The sequence below is a fragment of the Urtica dioica genome, chromosome 5 (assembly GCF_054948205.1).
Source record: "Urtica dioica subsp. dioica isolate 48M chromosome 5, U.dioica_male_clone48M_v1_H2, whole genome shotgun sequence".
Classification (NCBI taxonomy): Eukaryota; Viridiplantae; Streptophyta; class Magnoliopsida; order Rosales; family Urticaceae; genus Urtica; species Urtica dioica.
In genome coordinates, this window is record NC_142760.1 from 5472836 (window position 1) to 5486338 (window position 13503).

Sequence of the window (13503 nt, forward strand, 5' to 3'; positions counted from 1 at the left end):
TAAATTTACTTCGAGACATTAAGTATTTTTTAGGCCAATAGCTGATGTGGCACTTTACTGTTTTCATAGTGTATTACTTTTCCTTTCCTTTATGCCTAGCCATGTCATGCGTGGCACTCTCTTCTCTCTCTCTAGTATAAATATCTCAAACTCTATGTTTCGTTCATTATGTTGAGATCTATCCAAACACTATTCCATTGCTCTTCTCTCTAAACCTTGTCATGGTATCAGAGCCATAATTCCAGTTTCGGAAAAAGGCGATCCAGAGCATGGCATCATCAACTGTGTCCATGGAAGATACAGTAGGATCTTCATCTGCGAGAGGAGCTCCAATTGTTTTCAACAATTCAATTGGAATGAAGCTCGATCTCAAAAAATTTATGGTTTGGCGTAAACAAGTTCTCTCAATAGTCAAAGGTCATGATCTACATGATTTCCTTCTCGGCACCGGCGTAGTTCCGACAAAGTACTCGGCCCTCGAAGATGAGCAACTCGAGGAGGTGAATCCAGCCTACAGAATGTGGGAGAGGCAAGACCAATTACTGGTCTCATGGCTGCTATCGTCAATGACTGAAAGTGTTCTATCTCGCACGGTCAATTTCGAGACCTCTGCTCAGATCTGGAAGACTCTACAAGTCTATTTTGCTCAACAAATCAAAGCGAAGATTTCACAATTCAAAACTCAGCTCCGCAAGACGAAGAAGCTGGATATGACTACGAATGAGTATCTACTGAAGATCATAAATCTTGTAGATCTAGTTCTTCTCATCGGAATTCCATTCACTGCAAAAGATCATGTGGAAACTATTAGCGAGGGACTTCCAGATGAATATGAGAGTTTCGTTATGGCAACTATCACTCGCACATGTGATTTCTCAGTTGAGAAAATCGAGGCTCTTATCCTGGCTCAAGAAGCTAGGATTGATGAAAAAAATTCGGAGCTAGATCTACCTCAACAGAAGAGTTCATCAGGAATCTCAGTGAACTACTCCTCCTACAACGATTGCCGTGGTGGATTCTTAAGTGGCGGCGGTAGTTACGATACTCAGCGTAATCATTTAAACGGAGGAGGTCAAGGCTACTCAGGTGGTCAGAGTTACAACAATTTTAGAGGCTCAAGTTGTGGTGCACCTAGAGGTCGCAGTCGTGGCTATGGACAACGAGGTTTTCAATCCAATAAACCACAATGTCAAGTATGTGAAAGGATTGGTCATCTCGCTCTTCATTGCTTCTATCGATTCGACGAGTCATTCAAAGGCCATGTGCAACTTCAATCAGCTGGAACTCAAGCTCATTCAACAGGTCAAGCTCAAGGAAATGTTGCAGCGGTGACTCCACAAGACGTTCAAAGCCAAAATTGGCACACACAAGAGAACTCATGGTACACACCTGATTCAGATTGGTATCCAGACTCTGAAGCAACCAATCATGTTACAACTGATCTTTAGAATCTCGATCTCAAGTCTGAATACCATGGCTTCGAACAGTTGCACGTCGGTGATGGTAAGGGACTTTTGATTAAACATATTGATCACTCATCGTTTAAATCTCCCTTGTCTAATCATAATCTCAACCTCAAAACACTTCTTCATGTCCCTGATATTACCAAAAATTTTCTTAGTGTATCTAAGTTTTGTTCAGGTAATGATGTGTTGTTTGAATTTCATTTGTCTCATTGTTTTGTCAAGGACCAGAGTACCATGACTGCACTTTTGGAGGGCCAGCTTAGGGAAGGACTCTATGTGTTTGAAAATTCTCAAGTTGCGCTCAATTCTGCGACTAAGTCCAGTCCTAGTATGTCCAGGTCTACACATCATTCAACTGAGTCTGTGTCAAACTATAAAGCATTTATTTCTGCTAGTGTTCCTCACTCTCGTATATTTCAACTTTGGCATCATAGGCTAGGTCGTCCATCTAGCAAAATTGTTCAAAATGTCAAGTCAAAGTGTAACATTTCAGTTTCTATCAATAAAGACTCAGTTGATATCTGTTCAGCATGTTGTTATGGTAAAATTCACAAGTTTCCATACTTTCCCTCTTAAACTAAATATTCAAAACCTTTTTATTGTCACTGATTTATGGGGACCATCACCTACATTGTCTCGGCATGGCTTTAAATACTATATAACCTTTTTTTATGCCTATACTAGATACACTTGGATATATATGCTTAAAGCTAAATCTGAAGCTTTCTCAGTTTTTCAGAAATTCAAAGCCTTAGTTGAACTTCAATTCACTCATAACCTTAAATGTGTCCAATCTGATTGGGGGGGGGGGGGGGGGGGGGGGAGTTTCGACCATTCACAAAGTTTCTAGAGAGTTTAGGGATCATACACAAAAAATTGTGTCCTCATTCTCATCAACAAAATGGTTTAGTGGAAAGAAAACATAGACAAATTGTTGAAAATGGGTTAGCTCTCATTGCTCAAGCCCAACTGCCCTTTAAATTTTGGGATGAGGCTTTTCAAACTGTTGTGTACTTGTATAATAGACTCCCAACGTATGTGCTTCAAGGCAATACCCCCTATTTTTCTATGTTTGCTCAATTACCTAAATATGATCATCTCAGGGTCTTTGATTGTGCATGTTATCCCAATACTCGACCCTACAATTTTCACAAACTTGCTTTTCGTTCAACTCTATCTGTCTTTCTTGGAGTCAGTCCAGATCATAAGGGGTATAAGTGTTTAGATGGAAATGGTCGTCTCTATATCTCACGTGATGTCATCTTTGATGAAACAATATTTCCCTACCCTAAACTTTTTCTCACACCTTCTGTGTCTCTCCATGTACCTTCATCATATACTAGTCCTTCCTTACTTATTCCTATTGTGTCATCTCTTCCAAAATCTGATCATTCTCGCGTTTTTTACCAATATATGCAATCACGTGTTCCTATCAATACTGTCACTAACAGTGCAGGTCTTAGTGATGATGCTTCTCCAGCCTCATCACCTCTAGATGTCACTTCTTGTTCAGATTCCCTCCTCTTGTCTTGCCTGTTCAGTCTGATGTTGAGACAGTTGTCTGAGGTCAGTCCACAACTGAATACTCATCACATGACTACTCGAGCTAAGAATGGTGTGTTCAAGCCAAAGGTGTTTAGTGCTGCTCTAGAACCGGACTCAGTGACTGTAGCTATTCAATCTCCTGAATGGCTAGAGGCCATGACGAAAGAATATATGGCTCTTATGCGCAATGACACGTGGTATCTTACATATTTACCTGTTGATCGAAAGGTGATAGGGTGTAAATGGATTTTTAAGTTGAAACAAAACGCAGATGGCACACGGAATAGGCACAATGCTCGGTTAGTGGCTTAAGATTATAGTCAAACCGCTTGGTTTGATTATAATGAAACCTACTCACCGATTCCTAAGCCCATCACAATCCGAGTTATCTTGTCTGTTGCTTTTTCCAAATCATGCCAGGTTCGTTAGTTGGATGTTGATAATGCGTTTTTGAATGGTGATTTGGAAGAGGAGGTGTACATGGTTCAGCCTCAAGGGTTTGTGGACCCCAATTATCCCTCAAAGGTTTGTCACTTGAAGAAAGCTTTGTATGGCCTTAAACAGGCTCCGAGGGCCTGGTTTGGTAAGCTAAGTGTAGCTCTTTGCTCTTTGGGGTTTGAGGCGACTAAAACTGATCACTCTCTTTTTATTAAGGCATCTGATATATGTCAGGTGTATATTGTTGTCTATGTCGATGACATTTTGGTCACTGGGAGTGATTCTAATGCAGTAGAATCAGTGATCAAGCAACTAACTGATATGTTCTCTATGAAAGATGTGGGGTTGTTGAATTTTTTTTTTTCTGGGGATTGAGGTTCTCAGAACTGACAAGGGCATGCTTCTTTGTCAGTCCAAATACGTCAAAGAGTTACTTGGAAAGGCCAAGATGCAATTTGCAAGGTCCAGCAACACTCAAATGACAAGTGGTCTTCGTTTGACTGGTGATGGTAGTGATAGAGTTGAAGATGTGCAGTTGTATCGAAGTATTGTTGGAGGATTGCAGTATGTTACGATTACACGCCCTGAATTAGCTTACTCAGTCAATAAAGTTTGCTAGTTTATGCATAATCCTCTTCAATCTCATTGGGTTGCGGTCAAGCGAATTCTGAGATACTTAGCCGGTACACTTGATTTTGGTCTGCATTTTTCAGCTGGGTCTCACTTCAATATTACAGCCTTCAATGATGCTGATTAGGGGTGCTAATCAAGATGATAAACGGTCTACTTCTGGACACTGTGTGTTTCTTGGTGGTAATTTGGTGGCTTTGAGTTCCAAGAAACAACATACAATTTCTCGTTCTTCATCTGAGGCAGAATTTAGGAGTATTGCTGCTGTGGTGTCTGACGTTACTTGGATGTGCTATTTACTAAAGGAGCTTCGACTACCTCAACCTCGGGTTCTGGATATTTGGTGTGATAATCAAAGTGCAGTTATTCTCTCTACCAATCTGGTTCTTCATGCTCGAACTAAACATGTGGAGATAGATTTGTATTTCGTTCGTGAGAAGATTGTGTTGGAATTAATCTAGGGTTAAGAAAAAGTTTAACGCTTCGAGCAAGCGGCGGAATTTAAAAATTTTCTTTAAAACGAGTAAAACGATTTTACTAACCTAGACAAAGAGCAAGTACACGTAAATAAAAACTATTATGAGCATTATAAATTTACTAACATTTTTAGAAGCTTGAACGTTGAGAAGCTTTTGGAAAGTTGCAACGTTCGTCTCCCCTCGCGGCACGTCTCTCTTCTTTCCTCGGCAACACGAGCAACCACGACAGTTTCTATCACAAGAATCACTCGAGAGAAAATGAATTAGTGAGTGGGCATTTTTAAACACGACGACTCGAGAACAAGTCTCAAAGTCGAAGAGCTAAAATACTAGGCCAAATGAGGACCTAGGTGCCAAAACAAAAACGAAAGAAAACTAGAGAGAGAGAGAGAGAGGAGTTCGGCCAATATTCTAGAGAGAGAGACTCTCAATCTCTAAAACTTTGGGATGAATTAAATGAGAAGAATAAGTCCCCTATTTATAGGAGAGTCTTTACCTTCAATAAGGTAGTTTTCTCTTCTATAGAATATCACATATTCATGAGCAAAATTGCCTTATTTCCCTTTCTTATTTGGGCGGCCAAGAGAAGTCTTCTAGAAACAAAATTTTTTCCTCTTTTGCTTGCCTTCTCCTTGCCTTGACCGATTCCCTCTTTCCTCATAGAGGAAATTTGTTTCCTTTTTTTCTTTTGGCAAATATCTTCATACATTAATGCACAAAACAGACTCTCTTTCACACTAGAGCTGCACGAAATTTTATCTCCCATCCCTTGGGTTGGACGGCCAAAAGGCTTCTAGAAAGCCTTTCTAGATTTTTCTTTACTTGTTCATGACAACATACGAAAATCCCATTAAGAATTTTTAAGTAAAATTCTATGAAATGAAATTAATTCACAAGGCCCAATGAACACATCATGGCCGAGTGATTTAAGTCATCATATGACCATGTCAAAAAATTTATTGACATTCATTTCATGCCATGTCCAAAAAGACAAAATTACCATTTCGATAATTTTCGTAAAACTTGTCTCGTTCTTGTTTTGACTTAGCTTCTAGTTTAACTATTCCTACTCGATGTGATTTGTGACGGTGAGCTCATGGATCCAAATGAACAAAGCTTGAGCTAAATACTTGGACTCAAAAGTTCACAAACCTTTTTCAAGTTTAGCTTAATGTCAACTGAATCCACTAAAGAGTTGACACTAAAAATCTCTCGGTTCAAATGAATTTATTTTCTACTCAAGAATTCAACCTAATTGTAATGAGTGGATCCACTGAATATTATCTATGTTTACCCTTCATGAATATCATCAGCTAGTCGGGATTTACAAAATTATCATTTTACCCTTCTAGTTGTTATTTCTTCAACTCATTTGTCGCTTGTGAATAAGTTAGAAACAATGTATTGACGAGGAGCTAACAAGTTCATTTATTCACATTCCAAGGAACAAAGCATGAGGTGATATACATTGCATTTCAGCAATCTTGCACATGAATTCCATATCTATGAGAACTTCACAAAGTTACTCATGACATCTTTACAACTTAGTACTTCACCAATAGGTCCTGTTCAGAATCACATAGTGAGTCCGAACTCTGACTTTCTCAAATGAGAATACGTAAGTTGTGAAATGGCATGTCTCATTTCAGGATTAAGGTAAGCATGATGCAATTCATACGTAGTGACTTCGAGACATAAGAGGTTAAATGGTTTGTTCTTATATTGTCTCTAGAAGTGCACTGGTCAATTCAGTACCTTCGGAAGATACCTAGAAGAACTATAGAGTCTCCAACTCTCAATGCACCATAACCAGACATCATAGATTCTCCTAACAATCGTACTGAGGTCAATAGTCCTTTGACCCTTAGATTGCGAATATATCGTTTTAAGCAAACTACGAAGAATTTGTTCATGCAAATCTACATTTGTCTCCTCGTAAGTTGTTAAGTTTGTTTATAGACTAAAGACTAAGGTTTTATCATAAAGCTTCAAACAGACAAGGAAGAATGAATGAATGTTTCAACTTTTTATTAATGAATAAGCAATTACAAGCAAGAGTCTTCGTGAGACTTTATTACATCAAATGTACAAAATAAAGACTACAACTCTTCTTGTGGGCACCATTGACAACAGATTGCTCAAAGGTTAATTCAGGTAAAGCATGTTCCTGCTTGTGATCAAATAGCCGATGTGCTCACCAAGGCGATATCCAGTTCGACATTCCCAATTCTCCGTTCCAAACTCAAAGTCACGTCTCACTCTGACTTTAGTTTGAGGGGGGCTATTGAGGCCACTAGCTGATGTGGCACTTTACTGTTTTCATAGTGTATTACTTTTCATTTCCTTTATGCCTAATCATGTCCTGCGTGGCACTCTCTTCTCCCTCTCTCTAGTATAAATATCTCAAACTCTGCGTTTCGTTCTTTATGTTGAGATCTATCCAAATACTATTCCATTGCTCTTCTCTCTAAACCTTATTATCAAGTACAAGTGATCGATTGCTTATATTTCACTTGAGCTCCTAGTAATTATTTCAAGACCTTATGAATCAACAACAAATTAAGTTCGATATTATCTGAATTAACTTGCAAAATAACTACGTATACATATCATAGAATTGATTAGGAATTCGTGATGGCATGGGCACATTGTAAAAAACTCGAAGTCAACAAGGCATTAATAAGATGATCTATGTGCATACGTATCCGAAACAATAATTGAATATAATAAAGAATCAATAATTGATTTCCCAAAGAAGATTGATATCTAATTTTAAATTAAAAACACAAGTCGAATTGAGATCAATCACGTAGTCTTAATATATACAGACATTGTATTTTGAAATAATGAAGCTTTACGTGTTCAAATTATTATCTATTTAATTTATTGAGAAGAAAAAGAAAAGATAATATATACATACATATATATATATATATATATATATATATATATTATATACTTGTATAATAATGTGATTCTGAAGCTTTCGTATAACATCATGGCAATAATGGGGCATTTAAAGAAAGTAGTGTTAGATCTTTAATCCAATATGTTGGCTCCTTAATCCAACGTTGGGCTTATATGTTAAATAATTATGTGTTGTGAATTGTCAATAAAAATTGTCCGTTAAAAGTGATCTAATTTGGTGTACGGTTATTGGGCTTTAATGTATCTAACATGTTGTAGGCCTTTAATGTGTAGACTCATTATGGGCTTCTATTTCAGTGATGGGTTGAAATAGGAAACTCACTAGGGTAACCTAGGGTTTCTCTATAAATACGGCTGGTCCCCAGGTCACACGTAACATTCTTGTCATTCCTGATATCCCATCGTCAGAGTGAGTCAGAGAGAACTAAAGAGACTCTCAAAGAAATACGTGTTGATCTGGAAGACCAACCGTCATGGATTCATCAGGTACGCTTCCGCTATTGTTTTATGTTTTCTTAATTATTCAACATGATTCGGTCATGGAATTAGGTGATAGTTTTTACCCGTGATATTCGGATCTAACAATTGGTATCAGAGCCAAGTTTGAATTATTTAAGAATTTTGGTCTTTCTTTAGGTTGATCTGGAATTTATTTTGTTTTTAAGTTTTTTTTTGCGATATATATACTATCGGTGGTCTTCTGAAAAGACTCATTTTGTTTTTTGCCCGTTGATTTGTTTGGATATGGATGTATATCACCGCTTTTCATTCATCAGTTTTTTTTTTAATATGGTTGTGCTTCCCTAGAACATCGTGCATAAGATATTCTTTTTTTTTCGTAATAATCAGAAACTGATATTTGAACTTCTGGATGTGTATGTTTCATATCAGTATATATGTATTTAGTATATATGTATTTTTAAAATAAGTTAATTGAAACAACATGTCACCAAAGTGACCTCTCTTGTGGAAATTTATTTATTTTATAATATAAAAGGTATTGTATGTGTAATTATTGTGAATATTTATCGGCCCAAAAGAAAGTAAATGTTTAACTTGATTGCACGTATGTTTACGCTAATAAATACGTGATGATTCTTCGGTTTTACATATGAATAGTAAATTGGCCAGATAAGCCTTACAAACAGTGACAATTGCGTTTTAGCCAACATTTGGTTAATTTTTTGTAAATAGCCATTGCGCCTACGTGGCAGGATATTAACTGTTTTTTTGTTACTTATTTGCCCTTACTCATTATATTCGGCAGTTTTTTTAAAATTTAAAAAAAAAAAACTGAATAGGAAAGTAGTTATATAGTAAAGTAGTAATGTAAATTGACTCATTAAAATCGCATTAATTATGACGCTGGTTTTTTTTAAATTTTGGTATAAACTGAATTGAATAACAGTTATTGTATTCCCGAAATATTTGGACTTGGTTTGAGAAAATTTTGCGAGCTTATTTACACGTTATTTGATGTTAATTGATTTTACAGCTTATTTACAATACAAATAAACTGTAAATAAATTTTGTATTTATTGTCTGTTAATTGATTTGACAGCTTATTGTCTGATGTTAATTGATTTGACAGCTCATTTACAATACAATCGTCGGCGTCCCGATCGACTCCTTCGTAGAACCTGAGCTCGAGGCCATCGAGCCCCGCCTCGTCGTCCCTCATCCCGTCGAAGATCTCTCCGTCCACGCCATAGTCGTCGTAGAAACCGCCGATCTGGTGCGCTCGATCTGGTTCGCTCGCTCGTGGTCGCGCCCGCCGATCTGGTGCGCTCGATCTGGTGCGTTCGATCTGGTGCGCTTGCTCATGGTCGCGCCCGTTGATCTGGTGCGCTCGATCTGGTGCGCTCGCTCGTGGTCGCGCCCGTCGATTTGTTGCGCTCGATCTGGTGCGCCGATCTGGTGCGCTCGCTCGTGGTCACGCCCGCCGATCTGGTGCGCTCGATCCAGACTCGTGTGAAGAATCAAACTCCTAGGGTTTTCGTGCGGCTCGCCAGGCTCTCTCGATCTCTCCAGAATCAAACCAGAGGTCGCGTAAATTTTAATGGGTTTCAATTTCGGGATTTCGTGTCTCAATTCTCGTCTGTATCAGAGTGAAGATTTCGTGTATCTTTGGTATTAATTGCAGAGCGTAATTAATACCAAAGAAAGATAACCGCGGTAGTTATTAGAAGAAATATTGCGTTAATTAATTTATTTCGTAGGATGTATGGGCGGGAACGGTTATGAGGGTGTTTTGGTATTTTAATACGTGTAAATAAATTGGGTTGGCCATTAACCCGAAATTAACAGAATGTTGGCCAAATTCAAAACTGTATAAATAAGGGAGGCTATTTAGCTATAATACCCTTTATTATTTGATATGTTCATTATTATCAGTATTTGATTAGTGCACAAGATATCACTTACAAGTCATTATTCTTGTCCAAAGACATAATATTGATGGAGTGCACGGTATCTTGAGACGGGTTTTACCATATTTGAATTTGAATTTTGAGTTTCGGTTTAGGTTTTTCTCTGAGCTTGTTTGTTTATTTGTTTATTGTTCTTTGTATCAGTTACGACTCCTGGAAATATTTCTGCCAACATCAATTCAATTCCTTTGCTGAATGGCTCCAACTTCAAATCATGGAAGGAGAACTTGTTGATTGTTCTCGAAGTCATGGATCTTGACCTGGCGACACGAACTGAAGCTCCTCCGGCACTTACGGACAAGAGTACCTCTGATGACAAGAGGGAGATGGAAAAGTGGGAGAGATCGAATCACATATGCATGATGATCATGAAGAAGGCCATTCCAGAAGCTTCGGTACCTAAGGACACCTGGTGGATGGATTCTGGTGCAACCACTCACATCAGTGTGTCTATGCAGGGTTGCCTCCATTGCCGAAAGCCAAATGATGCTAAAAGATACATCTATGTGGGCGATGGCAAGAAAGTTGAAGTTGAAGCAATTGGAAAATTTAGATTATTGTTGAAGACTGGATTTTATTTGGATCTTGATGAAACTTTTGTGGTACCGTCTTTTAGATGGAATTTGATTTCTGTTTCTTGTTTGGACAAATGTGGTTATTCTTGTTCATTTGAGAATGGAAAATTTAGTTTGTTGCACAGTTCAAATATGGTTGGTTCCGGTTCTTTATCAGGATATGATAATCTATATTCCATTGAGATAAATGCTTCATTTAATGAATCCTTACATTTAAGTACTCGAGGTGTAAAGAGAAAATTAACTAGCGAGAATTCGACCGCGTTATGGCACAACCGATTAGGTCACATCTCTCAAAGGAGAATAGAGAGACTAGTGTCATGAGAAATTCTATATCCCTTAGATTTCACAGACTTCAATATCTGTGTAAATTGCATAAAAGGAAAACAAACCAATAAAAGGAGATTTGAAGCCAACAGGACTTTGGACGTCTTAGAACTTATTCATACATACATTTGTGGACCTTTTCCAACATCTGCTTGGAATGGTCAGCAATATTTTATAACGTTCATAGACAATTTTTCAAGATATGGCTACATATATCTTATTCATGAAAAGTCACAGTCACTAGACGTGTTCAAGAAGTTCAAAGCTGAAGTTGAAAATCAACTCAGGAAAAGAATTAAAAACGTCAGATCTGATCGTAGTGGTGAGTACTACGGTAGATATGATGGTTCAGGTGAACAACGTCCAGGACCGTTTGCTAAATTCCTAGAGGAATGCGGTATCGTCCCACAGTACACTATGCCGGGTTCGCCCACTATGAACGGTGTTGCTGAAAGACGAAACAGAACGCTTAAAGACATGGTAAGAAGTATGATTTGTCATTCTACTTTACCTGAATCGCTCTGGGGAGAAGCATTAAAGACTGCAGCATATATCCTTAACAGGGTTCCAACTAAGGCAGCGAGCAAAACCCCTTACGAACTTTGGACGGGCAAGAAGCCTAGTCTAAAACATATGCACGTTTGGGGATGTCCAGCTGAGGCAAGGCCTTATAAGCCTAATGAAAAGAATCTGGACTCAAAGACTGTGAGCTGCTATTTTGTTGGATATGCTGAGAGATCCCGGGGGTACAAGTTTTATGATCCCACAATTAGGTCAATTTTCGAGACAGGAAATGCTCACTTCTTTAAGGATGTCGAGTTTGCAGGGGGAGATACAGTAAGAAAATTTGTCTTGGAAGAGGAATATGTCAATATTCCCATAGGTGGTATTGACAATAATCAGGACTTAACTCCTGATATTGTTCAAGACCCAATTCAAGACGATATTAGGGAACCCATTGCTCAACAAATTGTTCCAGAAGAACAAACTCTACCACCTCAAGAATATATGCCATTAAGAAGATCCACCAGAGAAAGAAGAAGTGCAATACCAGATGATTATGTTGTATTTCTTCAAGAACATGAGGATGATATTGGAGTGAACGAAGATGATCCTATCAACTTCCTATAAGCCATGAAAAGTTCTGATTCTCAAATGTGGATCGATGCCATGAATGAAGAGATGAAATCTATGAAGGATAATGACGTTTGGGACCTTGTACCATTACCAGAAGGTGCGAAACACATTGGTTGCAAATGGATATTTAAGACCAAAAGGGATTCGAAAGGTGATGTGGAAAGGTACAAAGCTCGTCTTGTTGCAAAAGGTTTCACACAGAAAGAAGGCATCGACTATAAAGAGACTTTCTCTCCGGTTTCCACGAAAGACTCTTTTTGAATTATAATGGCATTAGTTTTGATCTTGAGTTACATCAGATGGATGTGAAGACTGCGTTCCTCGATGGTGACATCGAAGAAACGATCTATATGGTGCAACCAGAAAATTATGTGTCCAAAGACGCAAATGATTTGGTCTCCAAACTTAAGAAATCCATCTATGGACTCAAACAAGCATCTCGACAATGATATTTCAAATTTCACCAAGTGATTATTTCGTTCGGTTTTGAAATGAATTTGGTGGATGAATGTATATACCATAAGTTCTGTGGGAGTAAGTGTATTTTTCTGGTTTTATATGTTGATGACATTTTGCTTACCAGCAACGATATAGGCTTATTGCACGAAACCAAGAGATTTCTAGCTAAGAATTTTGAGATGAAAGATCTTGGTGACGCCTCTTTTGTATTAGGAATCCAGATATTTCGAGATCGCTCTCGGGGGATTCTTGGATTATCACAAAAGAGCTATATTGAAAAGGTTCTAAAAAGATATGGCAGGAATGTAAACCAGGTGATACCCATGTGGCTAAGAGAGACAAATTCAGTCTCAATCAGTGCCCTAAGAATGATTTTGAAGAAAAGGAAATGCAGACGATTCCCTATGCTTCGGCAGTAGGAAGTCTAATGTATGCTCAGGTTTGTACGCGTCCGGATATTGCGTACATTATTACAGGGATGTTAGGCAGATATTTAAGCAACCCAGGGATGGACCATTGGAAAGCAGCTAAACGGGTCCTGCGGTACTTACAAAGAACAAAAGACTACATGCTCACATATCGGAGGTCAGATCAGATCGAGATCATCGGGTATACTGACTCTGATTTTGCTGGATGCCAAGACAGTATGAAATCTACATCAGGCTATATTTATTTGTTGGCTGGAGGTGCTATCTCCTGGAAGAGTGCTAAACAGTCTCTCATAGCATCTTCCACCATTGCAGCAGAATTGGTAGCTTGTTATGAGGCGTCCAATCAGGGGATATGGTTGCTGAATTTTGTCACTAGGCTACGCATAGTAGATGGTGTTGATAGACCACTCCGGTTATTTTGTGACAATAAATCTGCCGTACTATATTCCAACAACAACAGGAGCTCTACGAAGTCGAAGTACATCGACATCAAGTTCTTAGTTGTGAAAGAAAGAATTCAGAGTAGACAATTGTCTATCGAGCACATCGGAACAAACTCCATGATTGCGGATCCACTTACTAAGGGACTACCACCCAAAGTGTTTCACGAGCACACTGCTCATATGGATGTTATTTCAACTCAGGATATTCAGTTCTAG

General features: G+C 38.4%; 1 pseudogene; it reads left to right on the top strand.

Annotated features, from left to right (window-relative positions):
• Nucleotides 1-12801: 12801 nt before the first annotated feature.
• On the top strand, nt 12802-13503 carry LOC149394977 (secreted RxLR effector protein 161 pseudogene; annotated as a pseudogene).